The sequence below is a fragment of the Eubalaena glacialis genome, chromosome 15 (assembly GCF_028564815.1).
Source record: "Eubalaena glacialis isolate mEubGla1 chromosome 15, mEubGla1.1.hap2.+ XY, whole genome shotgun sequence".
NCBI classification, from domain to species: domain Eukaryota; kingdom Metazoa; phylum Chordata; class Mammalia; order Artiodactyla; family Balaenidae; genus Eubalaena; species Eubalaena glacialis.
Genome location: NC_083730.1, coordinates 50,566,993 through 50,585,499, shown reverse-complemented (window position 1 = coordinate 50,585,499; position 18,507 = coordinate 50,566,993). Strand labels below are relative to the sequence as shown.

Genomic DNA, 18,507 nt, shown 5'->3' with positions numbered 1-18,507 from the left:
GTGTCATTCATGTTTCTCAAGGGCCATAAGAAGGTATCTGTGTAGATCAACAAACTCTTACCTCCTTTACCTGGAGAAAGGATGGAGCATGATTCTTTGTGGCCCTGTCTCATTCTGAAAATCTCTAATATAATTTCAGGGATTTATTTAAGGCTTTCTGGGGCGGGGGTGGAATGCGGGAAGCAGCGCTCTTGAATTTTTCCATCTCAAGTGCAGGTAACTTTTAGCTACATGCATGGCATATTGAATTGTTTCAAAGAAATCACATGCAGTTTTTCAAGTTTTTGTGTCTGTGATTCTCTTTCTTGCTTGAAGTAGTCCCTGGTGGAGATATTAGAGTTATTTAACTGTTGTTCTGGTCTGAAACGCATCTCCCCCAAATGTATGTGTTGAAGTCTTAGACCCCAGTACTTCAGAATGTGACTGTGTTTGGAGGTAGGGTCTTTAAAGAGGTAGTTTAATTAAAAGGAGCTCATTAGGGTGGCCTTGATCCAGTATGCCTGGGGTCCTTACAAGAAGAGAAGGTTAGGACACAGACACACTCAGAGAGAAGACCATGTGAAGACCCAGGGAGAAGACTGTCATCTACAAGCCAAGGAAATATGACTCAGAAGGAACCAACCCTGCAGACACCTCGATCTTGAACTTCCAGCTTCCAGAAATGTGAGAAAATCAATTTCTGTTGTTTAAGCCACAGGTCTGTGCTATGGCAGCTGTAGCCAATGAGACATCTGTGGATTTTTCACGGAAATTTTTCCTATCACAATCAGATTCCTCCTTGTTTTCATTCCTTTTGCAGCCAAAACTTGATCCCACCCAAAACTTGCTATTTGGAGCAGAACATACAAAGTTGAAACAACTCTGAAAGTGAGATGAATCTTGGCTTCAAATCTTTTCTTACCACTGTAAATGGTTACAAGGTTTAGGTTAAACTATTTAAGAAGGACCTGGCACTGCTTTGCATTCGATCAGCAAAAACCACATGAGAGAGAGAGAGAGAGGAAGTGCCCTGCTCTGTTTTGATGGATGACTCTGGTGTAATTAAGAATGCCCGTGAAAACCAATCTGATGGTTCGGATCTGGGCAGGGCCAGTTAGCCGCTGTTCTCTCTGTAGATTGTAGCCAATCTTTGCAGTTGCTCTTAGAAAAAAATAGCACGGGCAGGTCAATGCAATTGCATTGCCGCTGTTGGAAATCTAAAAGAAAATGGCCCACTGAGACAGTATCTTTGACCCTTTACTAAGTTTAATACTTTTTATTATTGTTAGTGATTTAATGTGAACCACAACAGGCTCCCTTTCTTCTTTCTCCATGGATTCTATCTTGTACTTTAGAAAACATGCAAAAAATATATAATCACGTTTTATTTAAGAATATATAATTTTGAAAAAAAAAGAGTATATAATTTTGGTTCTTTTCAATGCTGACATATAGAAGAAATCAAACTATCTCAAGATATCTTCCTTCTTTCTTCAAACATTGATGCAATCCATTGTTTAGATGATTAGATAATGAACACGTTGCATGAAGAGGGTTATGTGTTCACTCCTGAAATTCTTATATGTAGTCATAAGTCTACTTTTTGCCATCTTTTTCAACTTCCTGGCTCCTTTAAACTTCAATGAAAATGTATCTCTTTCTATCCCTGATCAAACAGCTTAATCTTCTCCTGCCTGTGATTTTCAGTTATACTGGCTTTGAAAGGTCTGAGGACATTGTCTGTATTAAAGACATTGCAAACAGTCTGGCATTATTGTAAGGTGTGCAGGCTCAAATCCCACATGAAACCTAGATCTCAGTTTATTGTTACCCCCAGGCATGTCTGCATTTTCTATAAACAAATTGGAATTATTTCCCCTTTTGATCTGGATATACTAAAAAATAAATCTCTCATTTTGGGATAAAAGCTTGGCTTTTTTTTTTTTTTTTTGGAAGTTAGTGAAGCTTGTTCCTGATAAAACAGTGGGATTGGGAGTCCACCAGCCCTGCAAGTTTCCCACTTCTTTCTTTAGCTGAAGGAAGGACTGTAGAAATCTAACCCCAGGCCTCTCTTAGCTTAAATCCAATGGACATCCCCCACTCTGGCAAAGGCAGGTGACAGGGAACCAGAAACAATATTGTGTTACACAGGTGACCCCTCATTTGGAGTTAATTATTAGAGAAATGCAAATCAAAATTAAAATGAGGTATCACCTCACACTGGTCAGAATGGCCATCATCAAAAAATCTACAAACAATAAATGCTGGAGAGGGTGTGGAGAAAAGGGAACCCTCTTGCACTCTTGGTGGGAATGTAAATTGATACAGCCACTATGGAGAACAGTATGGAGGTTCCTCAAAAAACTAAAAATAGAATTACCATATGATCCTGCAATCTCACTCCTGGACATATACCCAGAGAAAACCATGATTCAAAAAGATACATGCACCCCAATGTTCATTACAGCACTATTTACAGTAACCAGGACATGGAAGCAACCTAAATGTCCATCAACAGAGGAATGGATAAAGAAGATGTGGTACATACATACAGTGGAATATTACCTTTAGCCTGTCTTTCCTCTGTCTGTGAGACTGACATTGCCCAGCTGTCAGTTTCAGGCTGGAGCACGTGCAGGGTGGGAGCTTTGTAAGCCTTTCTATTTCCCGTTCCTTGTTTACGTTTCATTATCTTTTTCATCCAGGGTGAGTATGAGCTCTTAGGCAGCGCTCAGGAAACAACTGTTTGGCTTGTATATAGGAATTTTCTCAGATTCTTGCAGGGCTGATTTTTTTGCATGCAAAGTACAAAATATTTGCTGTTCAATAAATTTTCATCTCTTCCCCAAGTACAGTACAAGAAGGATTCTTGGTTATTTGTCCAAAATTTTGTCACACTGAAAGAGAGGACTGCATTGAGGTGCTACTTCAAAGGGTGCAGCTTTGACACAAAGAAGCAACATGTTTTTGTTTCCTGGGTTTATAAAAAGGCACCCCCTTTGGATCAGAGCCTAGATGCATGTACATGGTAAATACAAAACCTGGAATTTAAAAAGGCGAACTATTTTATCCAGTAGAATTCTCTGTGTAGGTCAAGGAAACGCCAGACTTAACAGATGTCTTATACTGTGCCCTGAAGGTCAATAAATTAGAGTTTTGTTGAACCAGGAAGAGGAAGAAATTCCAGAACTTCAGGTCCCCAAATGGAAATGCCCCTTAGGACAAGTCTAAACTAGGGAAATAGCACTGGAGCTCTTCCAAGTCAGTTGGCCCAGTGTAGTGGAACTCATTTCTGGGCCCCCTGAAGCTGTTTGTTCAACTCTGCTGTCTACAACATTACAGTGTCAAAGGGAGTTAATCATTAGCTAGTGTGAATAATGTCAGTGTAACAAGGCATAATTGTAGTTCTCTCTGCCTTGACAAAATTTTTAGCATTTGTCAGAAAAAAAAAAAAAAAAAAAGCAACCATACACACACAACGTGACCACAGAATGTGAAAGTTGCATGGAATTTGGGGAGCAGTTAATTCACTTTCTAGCATTTTAAATCACCATTTTCATTGTTTTCCTGGAGGAGAGGGTGGTTGGTACTCTCCAGATGAAATAGGGTTACTGACTGGTCTGGGGCTGTCTGATCCAGCTCAAGGTAACTTGTCTCCAGAGAACCAGTCTTTGGAGAAGGATCTAAAGATGTAGGTGTATGTCTCTCAGGCTCCCCATTCTCTCTCTCTCCTCTGCCAAAGCCACCAAGTTCTACTCTAGAAATAATGTGGACCCAGCTGTGATCCAGAGCCCAATAGGCCTCCTGCTTTTCCCCTGGGCTGGGGGTCATAAAGTCTAAAACTTCTCTTTGGATGAGAATCACAGGAGCCCTGGGTCCTAGAACTCTGAGATTAGGGACAGGATGTAAAGCAACATTCCAGCATCATCGAAGGATCAATTTTTTTTTTGGCTCATCTGAGTTCCGGTTGAAAAAAGGATGGTCATCCTAAAATATAATCAAGAATTCCAGTAGCCACCCAACATGGCTCTACGGTTTTGTTTCAGAGTCAAGGAGATAAAGAGGCACTCAGCCAAGCTCTCTGCAGTAGCGGCTGCAACTCAGGCCTTGGGGTGTCTCTGAAAATCAGTCACATGTTATAACTGGGATAATCATGAAGTTCTTCTAAGAAGGTGCACAGGCTTCATGTCTTCCTCGGACCAGCACCCCTCAGAGGTGCCCTTCTTCACTTAACACAAAATTCACCACTGATTCACCTTGTTGCTCAGTCCAGAAAGTCAGGACACATTGAGTCAGCTACAAATCCTTAAATCTCCAGATACCCTCTCCTCTCTCTTCCTGCTGCCATGGGCATAGTTCAGCCCTTGTAATTTATCTCTTGCTAGTCGTCATCATCCTCAAATTCCAACAAGATGCCGCTAGAGTCTCCTCTTTAAAATCAAGACTTGATCCCAGCCCTCCCCGGCACGTTCTGTGCACCCTTTTCCAATGGATAAAGCCCAGCCCTTGCATATGGCCTGTTATTTGCTTTCTAACTAGGGCTTTGCCTCCCACTCTGGCCCCATTTCTATTCTCTGCAGCCTTACACCACATTCTGGAGGTTTATGCATCACGGACTTCCACACCTCCTGGCTCCTTCAAGCTGTTCCCTCTACCTAGGACACCCTTTGTGTGTGGCCAGCTTGAAAACTCCAGGTAGCTGTCCTGAAGAAGCTAATTCCACTCCTGGGTATATATCCAGAAAAAACAAAAACACTCATTCGAAAAGATACATGCACCCCAATGTTCATAGCAGCATTACTTACAATTGCCAAGATATGAAAGCAACCTAAGTGTCCATCAACAGATGAATGGATAAAGAAGATGTGGTGTATATATATATATATATATATATATATATATATATATATATACAATGGAATACTACTCAGCCATAAAAAAAGAAAGAAATTTTGCCACTTGGCAGCAACATGGATGGACTTGGAGGGCGTTATGTTAAGTGAAATAAGTCAGACAGAGAAAGACAAATACTGTATGATATAACTTATATGTGGAATCTAAAGAATACAACAAACTAGTGAATGAAACAGAAAAGAAGCAGGTTCACTGATACAGAGAACACACTAGAGGTTACCAGTTGGGGGGGCAATATAGGGGTGGGGGGATGGGAGCCACAAACTATTGGGTATAAGTTAGACCCAAGAATGCATTGTACAACATAGGGAATATAGCCAATATTTTGTAATAACTGTGAATGGAAAGTAACCTTTAAAAATTGTATAAAATTTTTTTAAAAAGTTGTTCTTTTACTGCCATTCTTTTTTCCTCTCCCCTGTCACCACCACCTTGAACTGAGTACCTCTCTCTGTATTCCCTAAGTCCCTGCTTATTGTCTATCAAAGCATTTACCACAATGTATTTATGTCTGTCTCCTTTCCTAGACTCTAAGTTTCTAGAAGGCAGAGGCTGTCATAATCATTTTTGCATCCCCATCTCCTGATACACTGGTACTGAGTCCTGTAGAAGTTTGTTGAAGTGCACAGAACTGAAGGCTAAGCAGTTGTTAGCATTTATGTTCAAGTAGATAGACTTGATTCAAAATGTCATGCTTGGTTAGATTGTAAAGTGAAATGGTCCTCAGTTAGTAGTTCTCAGCCTTGCTGCACTTCACAGTCACCTGGAGATCTTTACAAAGTACTGAGGGGAAGTTGGTCTTAGAGGAAGAGGAAGAGGAACAGGCCTGTTTGGGAGCCGTCCTGGGAGAATAACCTGGGTCCCGTTTCCTAAGGTTCCCACCTAATGGGGCTGGGGTGGGGCAGGACATAGGGTTTAAAACACTTCCTTAGGTGATGCTAATATGTGCCAGTTTGACACCCACAGCTCTCACTGAACCCACCATATTAAGGATAAATCGGTATAGTTGGTGTCTTTCCGACATTCATAACTTTTTCCTCTTTCTACTCCTTCAAATATAGAGACCAAACACAGAGAATCAGACCAAGTATGGAAGATGCTCTTGACCCTGGCCACACAGTAGAATCATTACTCAGGAAACTTAAAAAATACCGATTTCCCAAAAAGAAAGAAAAAAATAAACAAAGAAAAAAATACTGATTCCTGGACCTATACCCTAGTAGTTAAAGGACACATCGACTTCTCTGCATCGCTCTGCATGGCAGCCTCCACGGGCCATCATCACCCTTTGGGGAGAATGATACTTTGTCTTAAAGATTGTCAGGAGAGAACGAACGAGAGAGTCTGGGAGAACAGAAAGGGGAGAAACAGAAGGAGAAACAAAATTACATATGACCCTTAATGGGAATATTACCAATAATAGATTTAGGTTCCATTTCGTGACACTAAAAATAAGTTGTGGGAAATTTCTTTCACTGCATGTTTCACTGACCCTTGCATTTGATAATAATTGTCACGATGTGAAGGGACAGTCAAGACTTACTACTCTATGCAGATAAAAATCTTCATCCTTCGGGGAATCTGGTAGAGAAAGGGGAGCCAACAGAAGGATTTCTCCTTTCAGACCTGGATAAGATGCTCAAGTGACAACCTGACACTAGTAATTCATTGGTATAGTTAGTGCAGTGAGGCATTATTCTCTGTTAACATGTTCCCCTTGGAGCAGAAGAGAAGGAAGGGAAACAAAGGCTTCCCCTTACATTCTCCTCTAAAGGAAATAGAGGAGTAGCTGCTTTCAACTTGTTACTTGTGGATCTGGCTTGTCATATCCATCCAACTCCACCCCTTATTCATTGCATACATGCTAGAACTCCTGAAAGCAGCCAGTGAGATGGAGAGGTTAGGTTTTAAAATACAAATTTCAAAGAAGCAGTGTATAGGGGACCAAGTGTTATTCATTTAAATAGTAGACATAGTAAGATGAAATGAAAATATAAGTATTCCTCTGAATTTTGTATTTTCACAAGACTCAGTTGTTGACAATAACACCAAGGAATTGTCGTGAGAAGTCTATGCAACGTATGTCTTTTTAGGTGGAAATGACTGCTCTAGGTTGAAGAGGGTAGATGGTTTTTATCCTCTGATGGCTTTGGAAAGTGTCTTGGCCTCTCATTTTCAATCCAAATGTTTACTTTTCTAACAATGCAATGAAGTGCTTCCATTTTCTTACATCTAGTAGATGCTTTACGGGGTCAAGTCCATGGGGATGCTCTTACTGAGTTGTGTGGATAGGTGGTGGCTTCTGTGCTTCTATAGTACTTGGTCTGAGCAGCACCAGTAAAGGCTTGTTCCTCCCCACCCCCCAGTCCTTTCCTTCCTGTTTTTTCCCCCTTGTGAGGCCACCTCTAGGACAACTGTGATCCTTGTCTTTCCAATACCAGCAGGTAACGAAGATTACTAAGATTTTCCTCTTTTTCTCCTGTATTTAAACACCTTATGTAATACGGAAAAAATGTTGACCGAACTTGAATGGCAGATTTTTTTTTTTTTAGTACTTACATTTGCAATTTTTCATTGCGGTAGGTAGTTTCTAAGGTGGCCTTTCATGATGCCTGTCTCCTGATATTCACTGTCTTGTGTAATCTCCTCTCCTGGAGTAACTTGCTTCTAAAAAATAGAATATCTCAATCTTGAGGGGTTGTCAGTTCCATGATCAGATTACAAGAGCTTGTGACTTCTATCTTGCTAGAAGACATGCTTCCTTGCAAGCTCAATGAAACAAGTGTCCCAGTTTGGGAAGCCCATATGGCAAGGAGTTGAGGGTGGCCTCCAGTCAACAGCCAGCTAGAAACTGAGCCCCTCAGTCCAACAGCCCAAAAGGAATTGAATCCTGCCATGTACCACATAGGTAAACTGAGAAGCAGATTCTTCCCCAAATGAGCTTTCAGATGAGAACCCAGCCATGATTGCAGCCTTGTCAGAGCCCCTGGATTAGAGGGCCCAGTTAAGTGATGCCCAGATTCCTGACCCACAAAAACTATGAGATAATAAATGTGTGTTGTTTTAAGGGGCTAAGTTAGTGGCAATTTTTGTATAGCAGCAGATAAATAATACAAACATTATTTGATAACATTGTGCTATCATTTACAATTCTTCCATTGTTATAGATGTTTGGGTTTATCTTACCTCTATAAAAATATTTTACAATTCTGGAGAAGAAGGATGATTTCTTGTATGCCTTGGCATCCCCCTCAAAGCATTTAGTGATGGATTTTTCATATATAAATGCCCACTAAGTACTTACTGAATGAATGAACAGAGGTATGTTTGTCCTTGATATTTTCAGAAAGTGGTTTGGATTCATGCCTTCTGATGTTTGGTATCTATAATTCTTCCATGTTTGTGTAGTTAAAAGATGCATGCTTATTTCTTCTCAGTTAATAAAGAAAAATTGATTTTTTCCACAAAACATTGCAGTTATTTTTTCTAGGAATTTGGAGAATGAACGGTCCTACTTTTTGTAGGTTTAATTAAGAGCCAAATTGAATGTACCATAGAAAGTGAGATAAAATATATTTGGGCTACAGATTCTGGGTCCTGATCATTTTCTGACTGTCTTTGCCCACACTTTTCATACTGTTCACCCCAAATGGTCATCGTAGCTGGTCACTTAAGAAGAAGATGCATTTGTAGTATGTTAAGTCTTTAACTCCTCAAACAGTAGAAGAATGTTCTAGTATTTTTCTTTGGCTGTTGATATCTTTGTTAAGAAAAACATGTATCAATCATTAACCAGTATGACCTAGTCAATGGGGAAAAATCAATAAAAATGTCAATATAAAACCAATAAGCCATAATATAATTAATAGTTTGCTTTTTTTTTCTTTCTCATTTCTCAGCTTTTAGAGGCATCTCTTTTAGAGACAGAGGCCCAGGAAGGTCAGATTAAAGGTGGCCTTCCCACTCTTCTCTAGAGGAAGTAATCTTTTCCTTTATCTTTCCTTCCTTTATAGTGCAAGATGCTTTCAAATGCTACCACTGACTTCCCTGAATGGTTTTCCCCATTCCTACTCCATTATAGTAGCGTTTTAGGGTTCATACTTCGAAGTTTATAGCTGCCTGTGTTCTTGCTCTAGCAGAAAGGCATCCTCTCCCTCAGGCACCTTGCTGCTTCACTCACTGCTTTGAACTACAGCCATATGAGTATGTGATCAATCTGTCGTCCTCAAGAAATCCAACCAGAGCAGGCAGGGGAATCCATCTGGATGCTCTGTGGCTCTCTGAGAGGTGGGTGAGAGCTTGTCAGGATCGAGCAGGCAGTGATTGTTTCCAGGTGTTGCCAGAGACCACTCTTTAGTCTAGACAGCTCAGGACACACTATTCTGAACCTTGATCTCTGGCCACATTCTTTCCTAGTGGGTAGATGGGGGTAAAGTTAATGGTGGTCCCAATTCTCACAGGACTATTTCCAATTCCTAACTCCGTGCCGCCTGTACGCGTGGTGCAAGAACTACATGAGCAATCAAACTGCTAAATTTCAGTAAGACAGTTGGCAAATTCTTTTGTGAATTTGAGGGATCATGGGGATTGGATGATCCTGTGTTTTGGCAGTATAGTTGGAACCACTAGTTCCTGGAGATCGCTGGTTAAAGGATCTTCCTCATCCTGGAAGATGTTTGAAGAGGGTCTGTCTTTCATCTGTACTGTTCAATATCTGTTATCAGTGATTTGGATGAGATCATTCATGGCACACTGATCACCTTAGTTGATTATGGGAAGCAGGATGAGTTTAGCAAATATATTGAATGACAGAATAAAAATCCAGAAGTATTGGAACAGTGGGTGAAATCTAACAAGATAGATTTCAAAAAGGGCAAATGCAAAGTCTCACACTTGAGTCCAATAAACACACACACACACCCCTGTACTATTGGTAGTTCTTGTCTCCTAGAAGAGGGAGGGTTGGGTTCTGAAGCCAGGACTTGAGTGTGGTATTCAGGCATGGGGGATGGGGGTGTAAAGGGCAGGGTGACCTTGTCCCAGGGAGATAATGAATCAAAAGTTGACCAAGCCATTCCACAGAGTAATATGCAAAGAGGTTAGGGAGAGAGGGAGCATCTGGCTACAAAGCCAGCCAGATAGAGATCTGTGACAGAGAATCCTTGAAGAGGGTGCAGGAGGCAGGTTGCAGGCAGAGCCCGGGGCAGTTCCCATACTGATGGTGGCTGCACGGCTTTTATCTGTTGCAATGACCTTACGCAAGGGTGGGGAGGGAACAGTTAAAGGCACCTGCCAGGTGTGGACTAGCATAAACACAGAAAGGGGAAACTACATCTAGGAGTAGCATATAGAAAAAAAGGCTCAGGGATTTGAGTTGAAAGCATGACGAGAGTCAAGCTTAGAACGTGGTTGCCAAAACAGCTCACTTGATTTCGGGCTATTTGTAAAAAATCTTGCTCTGATATCACCTAGTGAACTGACCCAGTACTGGCTAACACACTCTGCAAGGATCATTGACACACCAGAAGATACCCAGAAGAGAGGCCTTATTCATTCATTTATTCAGTTAACAACAACTTTACTGAACAGCTCTTCTGGGTAAGACACCGTGCTTGTTGCTGTGTATAGAGAGATGAACCAAATAGACACAGTTCCTGTCCTTATGCCGCTGATGCTCTAGTGGGAGAGACAGACGATAAACAAGATAAAAACAATTATCTATGTAATTTCAAATTTTATTAAATGCTAAGGATGCAATGAAATGTGCTTTTGTTATCTATTGCTGAATTATAATTCACACAGAAATTTAGTGGCTTCAAACAATCACAGTCATTTATTTTTCTCACAAATCTGCCATTTGGGTAGGACTCAATGGGAGTGACTTATCTCTGCTGAACACAGCATCAGCTGAGGTGGCTTGATGGGGTCGAAGAATCCACTTCTAAGGTGACTGCCACATACTTGACATGGGTTGTTCTTTGGGAGCTCAGCTGGGGTTGTGGCTGAGGGCCTCATCTTCTCTCTACTTGAGCCTCTGCACGGGGCTGCTTGGGCTTCCTCACAGCATGGTGGCTAGGTTCCAAGAAACTGTCAGTCTTTTTAAGGTCTGGGCTGAGGAACGTACACAGAGCCACTTCTGCCATATTCTATTGGTCAAGCAGTCAAGTCCACCTAGAATCAAGGGAATCTAGTCCAAGAGTGGTCATAAGCCCAACTCTTGATGGGAAGAATGTAAAAGAAAAAAATAAAAGTGGCCATCTTTTATCTATCACAAGCTGTCATTTTATAAGTTTCTATCTTTAAGTCCAGTGCCCTAGAGAAGATTTATTTTTGCCTGCAGAGTTTTCCTATAATTAGAGTGTGTTGACACTGGAGCACATTGGAGGTGCTGGCTTAGGTGTGAATTTATGGTTTGACTAATTCATGAGGATTATTAACAGATTATCATGTTTCTCCCTTGCTTATGTATTTTCTTTAAAAAAGACCTCTTTATTAAATAACTAAAAATAAAAAGTCAGATATCAAATATGTCTCTTTGTAAAATTACGTATGGATTCTGTATATTTAAAATAAAAAAAAATGAATAGTCCCTTAATTAACCCTTGTTCTGTCATCAGGTACTGAATCTTATGGGGATTTTACATGTCCTAGGAGCTTGTAATCCTGCCAGACTTCATATTCAGAGCCCTCTGAAGTACTTTCTTTGACTATGATTGTCAAAGGCATATTAAGAAAAGTCATGCTTAGTTTGCTGAGTTGTTAACTGAGGAGCGGACATCTTTTTTGGCTTTCTCTCTCTTCCTGTTTAATTAGCCTCCCCCTGCTGGGTGAAGGTGGAAACACTTGGTTTAAATTCCTTCTAAACCACTTACTTTCCATGGATCATTGGATACGTTAACCTTCCTGGGATTCCATTTCCACAGCCAGAAAATGGAGATAACAATACTAACTTGAAAGGTGTTTTGGGGGATGTAATACGCTACCTTAAGTGAATCACCTGTGTACACAGTAAGTACTCACTGCAAGTTGGTTTCCTTTCTCTTCTCCAGGCTCTGACCCCCTAGTATCTTTCATGGCAAAGTTGCAAGACAACAATGCAAGGCATGGTAGCATATTTTCAACAGTCCTCACTTCACTATCACCCTCCAATCACTGATGACCTTTGAAACCTTTGGGGCTAAAACATGATTTTACTGATTAAAAAAAAATTTCACGCATGGCTGCACACACACACATTGCATTATTTCTCCCTTTGTTCACTTAGCAGTGAGACTCAAAGTCTAGCTCACTTAAAAACTTGTCTCTGAATCCTACTACAATAAAAAACTAAACAAAGTACTTAAACCAAATTGGAACAGAAATAGATTTTGCAACACATAGTTGGTTTTTCTCCCCAGTAGCAAGTGTTTCCCTTATTTTCTTCCTTTCGTTGGTGACCTCGTCCTTCCTGCTTTCAACCCTGCCCAAGGGAAGGCATCAGGGGCCGAAGAAGGCAGCCCCCTCCCAAGGTCAAGCTCTGACCTTTGCAGACCCTTCCCACATGTACCTCAGAGCAGCCTGGTTAATTCATTCCCAAAGGTTTGTTTATTCCTTGGGTAGATTCTGTTTGCAACCGGCAGCTCAGGAGAGAGGAGAGCAAGGAATTACCTCGGATGGCTGGAGCGGAGGACTAATGAGGGGAAGGCTCCAGGGCTTTGCCAATGGGGCATCTGGCTGGAAAATCTGTGGATGAATCAGCACAAGTGGATGCTCACTGTTACAAAAATGACCAAAATTGCATATTCTAGTGATCACTGCTGATGATATCATGTTAAGAGTAAAAAGCTGCTGTGAAAGAATGCTTACTCTTCTTGGTGGTGAGATGTAGGAATCCAGAAACCTTAGACTGAATCTTTTGAAAGCAAGAGGCCAGTCTCCAGAGACCTTTTAAAGTCAGCATTCCAACTTCCAAATGGTAGGCTATCTCTATACGCTATTGTAAATGGATGTCATTATAAAGATACTAATACCTATCTTTTCTCCTAGAATCATGAAGAGGACTACTCTTAATATGGAATTGGATATTAAAAGCAGTTTCTTATCCATGTGTCCTAAAGCAATCAGTGACATCCATGATTAATTAGCAGGGGTGATTCCGGGAATGCTAATTGCCATTCTATGGTACAAAATCACAACCTAGGGATTTTCGTTTCTTTTTCTTTCTCCATATGTGACTGGGTATCCAAATCCAAACATCATTTGCTCTAGACGACTAACATAGTTTACACACTCGGCAATTACAACTGCCAAATATTTTATATTTTGTGTAGCCAAACGGCAATTCAAAGTCACATTTTTTTTTTTCAAAGTCACATTTAAAGGGTGTAAAAAAGGAAATCAGATTTACAGCATGATACTACAAGTTCAGTAGGGAGTGGAAGTTAAGGGCACAGGACATGGAGTGGGACTTGGGTGAGAACCCAGTTTTCCCATTTATGCTGTGTGCCTCAGTTATTTAACCTCACTGAACCTTTTTTTCCTCATCTGTAGTATTGGATAATGATGACAACTACCTAGACAGGTTCTAATGTGGAATAAATGAGATAATCTCATAACTGCCACAGTCCCTGGCACAGGACGGATTCAATAAATATTAGATATTATTAGTGCAAAAATAAATGTAGTGCATATAGTCTTGCTATATGACCTTGGAGAAGATATTTAGCTCCCCCCTCCCATTTTATAAATTCTTATTATTTCTCAGAGTTGCTTAGTTGATTCGGGCTTATTAGATGCTCTCCTTTGTTGGTATTTATCATTTCATATGTCTTTCATTGTCTCAAGTACTCTGTTATGTCTTAGAAGGCAGGGACTGTATTTCATGTCTGTTTATAATTTCCACTGTAGTTAAACCAATGGCTTGTATACTGTAGGTGCTCATTCAATGCTGCTTGATGATAATGGTGGTTGAATAGTAGTATGTGTTGCAAAGAAACCAACGAAGATCAGAGATTCAGTCTTCATGGGCATGGGATGGCTTCAAGTTTTTAGGAGCAAAGAATTCCTTTTTCCTTAATGGCCAGAGACTTCACCCTTCGTCCTGGTTGGTCATTTCACACCTTTTCACCCTGACTGTATGAAAGCATGTAGATGAACAGATACAAATACATCATTGCTACAGGCAACACATGATCATCATTGAGGACTGTCTTTGTTTACAGAAATCTTCATGGTCAAAAAAAATTTTTTTTTTTTTTAAAGAATTTATTACTCTAACTTTGGGTAAAGATGTTCTATGACTATCAAGTTTTTTTATTGCGGTAGATGTACATAAGGTAAAATTTACCATTTTAACTATTTTAAGTGTACAATTCTGTGGCATTAAGTGCATTCACGTTGTTGTACAACAATCACTATCATCCATTCCCAGAACTTTTTTGTACCAACTGAAACTCTGTTCCCATTAAACAATAACTCTGCATTCTCCCCTTCCCTGGCAACCACCAATCTACTTTCTGTCTCTATGAATTTAAATACTCTAGGCATCTTTATAAGTGGAATTATAGAGCATTTGTTTTTTTGTGACTGGCTTACTTTACTTAACGTAATGTCCTCAAGTTTCATCCCTAGTGTGGCATGTGTTACAATTTCGTGCCTTTTTAGGACTGAATAACATTCCATTGTATTGGAATGTCTATACCACATTTTCTTTATTTATCTATTTGGTGATGGACATTTGGGTTGCCTCTACCTTTTGGCTATTGTGAACAAAGCTGTTTGAACACAGATGTACACATTTTGCTTTCTAGTAGTGTAGACTGTTATTATATGCTGGTGTAACTCTTAGCTCAGTTCTTTTCATGTAAGGATCAGTGCTGGCCACCGTCCCGTAGTGATCCATTTTTTTTTCGCATTGTTCTTCCTGCATCACTACATGAAGTCTTTCCTGCTTATAGGAACTGGTGTACACAACACATGTGAATGCTGCTCTTCCACCTGTGTTCACATCCCCTTATTCAGGGAAATATTTGGGAAGAGTCCTTACTGCTTATAATTAAAGCTTGGGAATTGCCTGCTTGGGTTGGATTTGCCCAAAAAAAGAGAAATGTGAAAAATGAGACAAACTTCAAACAGGCCACAGTCCTACTTGCTTCAGACACATCCTGGAAATGTGGCTTGCTCCACCCTGGGCCAGGCTATGTGCCGCCATTTGAACTGGTATCAAACTTCCACGTTGTTTACAAGGAGAGGGCTCTCGCTGCTCTGATGCTATGACTCAGAGCTCATATGGCAGCCCCAGCTCTGTTATAAAGAATTCAGAGATCTCAGAATTGATTTGTTTTTAAAATCTGAAGACCAGGGCTTCTCTTGAGCTATTAAGCCATGGGTACCAGTATTTGCAGATGCCTCATTGCTTGGGGAATGTCAGCATCTCCTTGTGCAGCTGAACCTCCTGAGGAGAGTGAAAATTCTCATCTCCTGCTGGTGAGACCAGGGAAGTATTTCTAACATTTTTGAAAAGAAGTCAAGTCATCCTTCTTTTGACCCTGCTGCAGCTTGTGGGGTCATCTTTTTGTTTATCGTGTATTTGCTTTTGACCTTCAGTTGGTCCTAGTGACATAGCCAAAACAAAGACAAGGAAATTAAACAAACAAATGGATGCAAAAGAAAACAAAAGAAAGACTTTAATCATTTCCAGGTACGACCACCCTGATGGTAACATGACTCTCAGCTTATTTGGTGATGTGTGAAAAACCAGCCCTGTTCTACCTAACTACGGTCATCTGTTGAGTTATTACACAGCCAGCAAGTGTCAGGCACCTCCTGTGCTTTTCTTCCATGTTCCCTTTCCTCCTCTATTTCCACCTTGGTGGCCTAAGGGACAGACAGTGTGAGCACAGGGTTAGTGGGGGCCCAGGAGTCCTCAGGCAGCCTGTCTGTGGGGAGAGAAGAATGTTGGATACAGGGGGCTTGGAGGATTAATTCCTGGCACATTGGAAGCCCTCAATCTACAGTTATTGGAAGAATAAATGAGTGGAAGAGAAGTGTCTCTGTGACCAGAGATACAAACTGGTAATCAACATCTAATATGAATTCCACTTTGCAGATGGAGAGACTGAGTTATGAAGAGATTAATTAATTTACGTGGGCTCAGCCAGCCAGCGACTTAACTTCAGGAACAAGACCAGACTTTTGTTTCCAGGCTCAGAGCCGAAAGTGTTTGTATTAGATTTATGCTCTTGCTGACCTGTCCTGCTGATAGCCACTTTGATAAATCATCTCAATTAGAAGCAGATGTTATCACGGGATACCCAGAGACGTGTCTTCCTGCGGTTCCAAACAGTGAGGTCGCTATTTTAATGGCTTCCTGTCCCTGTGTGAGGCTCACAAACACACAGATAAGCAGACAATAACAACAACAACAACAACAAAAGCAACAAAACTAGCTGTGGTGGCATTGCAGTTTGCAGAAGTATGAAGTCCTCTTCTTTCCCTGGATCATGGTCAGCTTTGCTTGGAAAATGAGCAGTACAATTAAGAGCTTGGTTTGTTGTAGAGAGGAATCAGAAATCACTCAACCAGGAATGGAAGTTTCTGGGAATCTTGGTCTGGAAAACAATAATTATAACAACCCTTCTTGCCTTTACAGCATCTGGTACTAACCATCACATTCCGGGAATCTTGACTTGCAGGCAGAGATTTTCTTAAATCATTTCTTTCTCATTTTAATATTCATATGGCTTTTATTTTCTTGTAATAGTTTCCTTTTTGATTATAAATTTAATACATGCAAATTTTGCAAGAATTTGGGGAAGGTGTATAAAGGATAAAGATAAAATAAAAATCACTTATCATTCATTACCCAGAAATAATTATTATTAACATTCTGGGATACACCCTTCCATTCTTTCATATATATATTTCATATATGTATTTAACATTGGGATCTACTATACATTTTGTTGTACAATCTGCTTTTTTTCACTTAAAGATATATTGTGAGAATTTTTCCATGCAATTGAATATTCTATTAAAACAGCTTTTATTTTAAAGTGGTACAGTTGTCTACTGTACATATTTACTCAGCCAGTATTTTGTGGTGTAATTGAAACAGAATTCTGACTTTTATAGTTCATATGAATATGGATAATATAGCATCTATTTTTATGTCTGTAGACTTTCTTTTAGAAGTACATTTATTTTGAGCAATAAAGTATTTGATCTTACTTTTGACTCTCTTGTTCCCCTTGGGAAATTGGAATTAGAACAAAAAATGAGAAAAGAAACAAGATAGTGACTGATGTTGAGGCAGTTAATGTTAATTACACTGTAAAACTTTTCCTTCCTCCCCTCCCTCCCTCCCTTTTCCTCCTTCCCTCCCTGCTTTAATCAATGCCTACTTGTGTGTCAGGCAGAGTACAAGCCCACGGAATAACAGTAAGCAAATGCTAGTTCCTGCTTTAATAAACATGTCACAGAGGGCAGGGGCCACCATGTGCCCGGTGGATGACAGTAAGAGAACGGAGATGGTGGCTACCTGGAATTATTAGCCTCGTAGGAAAGGTAAAATAGGCCACTGTTGACCTGAGGTGGTTGAGGAGAGTTGCTGAAAGGGTGTGTCTGTGTGCACGTGTGTGTGTATGTGTGTGTGTGTGCACACAGTTTCGCAGGTGGCCAAGGGCACGCGGTACAGAGAAAGAGGGTTGGATGAGTTGAGTGCCCTTGACTCAGTAACGAGGGAGAGCCTCGGTGCTTCAATTTTCAGTTCCTCCCTGAAAATAATAACATAAAATTCCTACTTTGCAGAATCCAGAGTTTCTTTAACATCACATGAAATTCATTCTTTATAGATGTTGCCTAATGTTGCACACTTTTATCTCATTTATCCGTGGGTATCAACCAAAATGCGAACTCTTGACACCAGACAAGTAAATAAAAGAAAAGAAGAGGGATTGCCACTAGCTGTCTCCCAGTCTCCTGCTTCTGTTCCCAGGACCAGACTCTCTTACCTCTTGAGCATGCTCCGTCCTGGGCTGAATGTGGCTGAGGTACAGGCAACATCAGCTCACGGCCTGTCATTATTGTGTCTTTGCTAACAGAAAGCCATGGGGCGGACTGGGTCTCCGGGCGCTGGCTGATGGGGCAGGCTGCCCCCGCCATGGCTGTCTGGTCTTCGTCTCCTGGTTGGGATGGGGGCTCCTACAGCGCTCACTTCCCCCCTCACCTCCACACCCACCCCCAGGCTCCTATCAGAACCAGGCAAGCTTCCCACTGGCCCGCCAGTATCCTAATTGCACTGAGACCTCTCTCTTGTTGACTTTGGCTCTTAGAAGCCTCACCAAGGACCTGTGGAGCAGCTGATTTTCTTGTGTAGGGTGACATGGTTTAGTTATATTTGGGGATAGAAATATTTTTGTGGTCATGTCTTATTGACCAGTACAATGTTATCCTTAATTCAATTGCTCCAAACAAACACTCCAGCTAAAACGAACTGGATAACTAAACATAAACACAGTTTTTTTTTTAAAGCAAATTCCCCATAAACCAGTAAAACAAATACTTTGAGGTAGAGTTATATATTTGTTAATAGAAAAATATGATAATTATCTTTATAAATCTGAAAGTGGTTTAAAA

At 40.6% G+C, this 18,507-nt stretch overlaps 1 pseudogene; it reads right to left on the bottom strand.

Moving 5' to 3' along the window:
• LOC133075128 (S-adenosylmethionine decarboxylase proenzyme-like) overlaps positions 1–18,033 on the bottom strand; it is an 81,631-nt pseudogene extending 63,598 nt beyond the window's left edge.
• Positions 18,034–18,507: the final 474 nt, after the last annotated feature.